This window comes from Schistocerca serialis, unplaced genomic scaffold, assembly GCF_023864345.2.
Source record: "Schistocerca serialis cubense isolate TAMUIC-IGC-003099 unplaced genomic scaffold, iqSchSeri2.2 HiC_scaffold_966, whole genome shotgun sequence".
Classification (NCBI taxonomy): domain Eukaryota; kingdom Metazoa; phylum Arthropoda; class Insecta; order Orthoptera; family Acrididae; genus Schistocerca; species Schistocerca serialis.
In genome coordinates, this window is record NW_026048591.1 from 17501 (window position 1) to 22500 (window position 5000).

The following is a 5000-nucleotide window of genomic DNA, read 5'->3' on the forward strand; positions in this document are numbered from 1 at the left end:
ACAGCAAAACAAGGAGTGGCATTATTTTTGAAGCCAAAAGAAGGACAGAGCGTAAAAGAGGTGAAGGAAATATTCACAAGAGTAATTAATCCAACCAAAGCAAAAGTCAAAATAAACAAAGTAGTAGTTGCAAAAAATGCAGTCATAGTGGAAACTCCCACCCAACAGGATAGGAACACAATAATGGGGCACAAAGATTTACAGAGATCGGTAATATGTGAGAGGACAAAGAAAAGATGGCCATTAATGACTGTATTTGATGTGTCAAATAGGTTGACACCAGAGGAACTAACGGAGTGTATTTACACTCAGAATTTTGAAGAAAAAATGAGCCCACAAGACTTCAAAAAGGAATTTAGACCAAAATTTAGAATGGGGAGAAAAGACAGAGATACGGGACATCAAGTAGTTGAGGTTTCCCCAACATTGAGAAAAGAACTCATACAAAATGGTAGAGTATATGTGGAGTATAGTTCAGTCGCGGTCAAAGATTATTGCGTGGTACCCAGGTGTCACAGATGTATGGATCTGGGTCACGTACAGAAGTACTGTACCTGGGGTGACCCCACCTGTGGTCACTGTGGAACGGACAACCACAACAAGAAAGAGTGCCCAGAGAAGAACAGACCTGAGACATGTATACCATGCAATAGAAGGGGAAAAAGAAAATGTAGAGCACCAAACTCCAAAGAATGCCCCACGTATCAGCTGTTACTAGGAAGACTTATACAAAGGACAGATTATGGAGATTAACCCCCAAGAGAAAAGAAAGAAGCATAAATCACCAAGCAAGCAACTAAGAGATACGCTAAGGGGCATGAAAATCAGAGAAGCAGTAGGGGCAAGGGAAAAAGATGCAAAAGAAATCACAGATAAACAACCTGAAAATAAGGGAACAACAAAAAACACACGGGATAACAAACGGGATAACAATCAACACAAAACATGTACAGCACAAAACTGTATTGCCAATACTCCCATTGAAAGAACACCAACACAAGGGCGACCTCGGTCGCCCGTTTTTTATGACAAGAAAATGCAGATGGAGAGCGGAGATAGAAAGCAAGAGGTGCCCAAGACACAACGAGAAACACTGATACAAGACAAGAAACAAAATACAACAAGGGATGTACAAGTACAAACAATAAGCATGATAGACGCACAAGTACAAACAATGAACACGCAAGAAGCACAAGTACAAACAGAAGGGCGACCTCGGTCGCCCATTTTTCATGAAAAGAAAATGCCGATGGAGGGCAGAGATGGGCGACCAGAGGCGCCCAGGACACAACACACTACACCAACACAGAGACAAAACAAAGACATAGAAAAGAACAACATAGGAAAGAAATACGGACGACCTCGGTCGTCCGTTTTTAATGAAAAGAAAACGCCGATGAAGGGCGAGGACGGACGACCGAGCTCGCCCAAAAGAGACCACTCAGAACATATAAAAGATAAAAACAATCAGTCAAGCAAGAGTGACACATATAATGCAATGGACCCAAAGAACACTTATAAGATATGCGAAAACGCACTGCAGATGGCAAGACTAGAAGAACCCGGTCTGCTAACCACTGCATTACGCCAACTAGTGAGAGTGGGGCACACAAACGGCTCGAGAATTACTTATCCAGCTTTGGCGGACGTTGACTGCATTCAGCTAGCCGCGGCCGGAATCCCCACGGAACACGAACAATTACAGGAAATAGTAAAGCAAGTATACGAAAGAAGAGGCGTAAAATACAATTTGGAAAATATATATATACAAATGGTAACAACATACGGCCGAATAGGATTTGACCCCAATAAGACATGGCCAGAAGATCATTACCATACATATCATCCGTAATGGATCTTTTAGTTCTCCAAATTAATACAATGAGAAGCGTACAAGTAAACTACGAGTTGCGTAAATTAGCAGAAGAACTTAAAGCTGACATACTATGCTTGCAAGAACCGTACTCCCGGGAGGGTAAAATCCCAGGAATGACAGCCACGGCTCAAATAATCATGAAGGGAGAAAGACCAATGTCTGCAATAGTAATTTTAAATAGTAATATAAGAACAATAGTATTAAATCAATTTACAAATGAACATGTTGTAACAATCGAAGTACACGCCAAAAACACTAAGTGGTATTTAGTATCAATATATTGTCAGTATAGAGAGCCAATAACTATGTACCTAGAACAACTAAAGGAAATATGTAGAACTCTACAGGGCCATCAAGTAATCATAGCAATGGATGCAAACGCAAAGTCATTCCTGTGGCACAGCGGAGAACAAGACGAAAAAGGTCAGGAATTAGAAGATGCAATAAGTGAATTAAATCTAGATATAATAAACGCACCTAGCGAGATACCAACATATTCAAATAGAGCAGGGGCAAAAACAAATATAGATGTAACACTGGCAAATAACAGGGCTACCAATAAAATAGATAAATGGGAGGTATTGGAGAATGCAACGACCAGTGATCATAATGTAATAAAGTATATACTAAAATCAGAACAGAATGTGGCGCCACAGGAATGGCTTTCAGAATATGACTATAAAAAGGTAGACTGGGAAAGACTCTCCCGGGAGTACAGCCCGCCAGAGCTGGATGAGGATCTCGAGGTTGATGAAACAGCGGAGCAGATAGTTCAAAGTATAAAGGAAGTAATAGAAGCAGTCGTACCAAAGAGAAGCAGAGTCCAAAGCGTGCACCCGGCACCATGGACTCCAGAACTAAGTGACCTACGTCAGGCTACGCGCAGGGCAAGACGCAGGTATCAGCGCACATTTAACCCACAAGACAGGGAGCATAGACTGCGTATATACAGACAACTAAGGGAGAGATATAAAAGAGAAATTATAGAAGTTAGAAAAAGAAGCTGGGAAAATTTCGTAAGAAATAACCTGGCAATGGATCCCTGGGGAAAGCCATACAAGTTAGCTAGGGAAAAAATAAGAGCTCCAACAGTCTTATCATCTATAAGAATACCAGGCGAAAATAGAATGACCACAACCAGACAAGAAACAATAACGGTGCTCCTCCAAGCCCTGCTACCGGATGATGATCCCTCTGAGGACACACCGGAGCAGGCGGCTATAAGAGAGAGAGCACAAGAAGAATACAACAACAATACAATGGTCTACCCCTTCTCACCGCAGGAGGTGGTAGACGTAATATCAAACCTAAAAAGAGGAAAATCTCCCGGACCCGACAGGGTCACGGTTGAGGTACTTCAAGCAATAAAAGGAAAAATAGCCCCGATACTGGCAAACCTATATAATAAATGTCTGGAAAGAGGTACTTTTCCAAGGAGATGGAAAAGAGCAGAAATAATAATACTAAAGAAGCCAGACAAGGACCCAACAGAACACAAAGCATACAGGCCAATATGTCTGCTAGATACCTTGGGCAAAGCCCTTGAGAAATTGCTCTGTGCGAGATTGACTGGTCACCGGGAAATGGCAGGAATGCACGAATGGCAATTCGGTTTCCGCCGTGGAAAATCGACGGAAGACGCCATCAACACGGCGGCCGAACTTGTCAGCTCGTCGAACTGCACATATGTTCTAGGAGTGATGGTGGACATCTCAGGGGCGTTTGATAATCTGTGGTGGCCGGCGCTGTTTACCTGCTTGCAGGATATGCAGTGTCCGGCGGCACTATACAGATGTTTCAAGAGCTACTGTAGAGACCGGGTGGTACAGATGACGTCCCCGAATGCGGTTGTGACCAAGAACATCACTAAAGGATGTCCACAGGGATCAGTTTGCGGCCCCGTATTTTGGGATATAAATATGGAGCCGTTGCTGCATTCCCTGCAGCAGGAAGCATCAGTATTGGGAGCCGTTGCATACGCGGACGACCTGCTAATCTTAACACATGGTAATAGCCGATTACAACTAGAAGGGCGAAGTAGAAACATAATGGATATCCTGAGTGCCTGGTGTAGGAATTCTAAAATGGCAATTGCGCCTCAAAAATCGAACTATATGCTCCTGAAAGGGAAAATGGCAAGAGATCCGTCAATCAGGATCGACAACGCAATTGTAGTAAGAAAAAATGTAAGTAAATATCTGGGTGTCTACCTGGATCAAGGATGGAATTTTAGGACCCATATTGAACAAACAGGAGGAAAGACACTAGCGATAATGCATAAACTAATAAGGATCGGGCAGCAAAGATTTCACTTACCGCCAAATGTCATCAAACTATACCACGGCAGCCTGCTAGTGTCAATAATGGGATATGGATCAAGTTTGTGGGCCCACAGGTTGCGCCTTCTGAAGCCTTCCATGGCTGTGAGGAGAATTCAAAGAAACATACTACTAAGATCAATAGGGGCATTTGGCACAACACCAACAGATGGATTACTAGTTATAATGGGCCTCTGCCCATTAGACCTATTAATAAGACAAAAAGCAGCCAACTATTGGTTAAAAAGGGGAAATTTCGACAAAATCAGGGAAATCATGGGGAAACACCTGGGAAGTAAAAAGGAAATAAAAGAAGAAATAACAAATATATGGCAACAACAATGGGAAAATTCTCAAACAGCAAGAAGGGTTTACAGAATATTTCCAAATATAAAAGAAAGACTAAAGTACAAAAATTTCCAGCCTAGTAAAGGTCTTATACATTTCCTCACAGGACATGGACCCTACCCTGTGTATTTACACAGGATAGGGAGAAAGGAGTCAGAAGAGTGTGAATGTGGGGTCCAGGTGGGCACCCCAGAACATTTAGTATTCGAGTGCACCACTCTCACTAGAGAAATTCAAGAGGAAAGAAATAGACTAAATACCAATAACATACAGGAAATAATATGGGATGAAGAAAAAGTTAAAATATTAGATAAATTAACAACAAGAATATCAGATGTAGCATTACAAACATATAACAACTAATTGTAAGAATAGCTCGACTAAGACTAGCACTAGGGGAGATGGTCTACCAGCCCCTGGCGCCTACCGGACAGAAAAGAAGATGGAGCAGGAGGAGA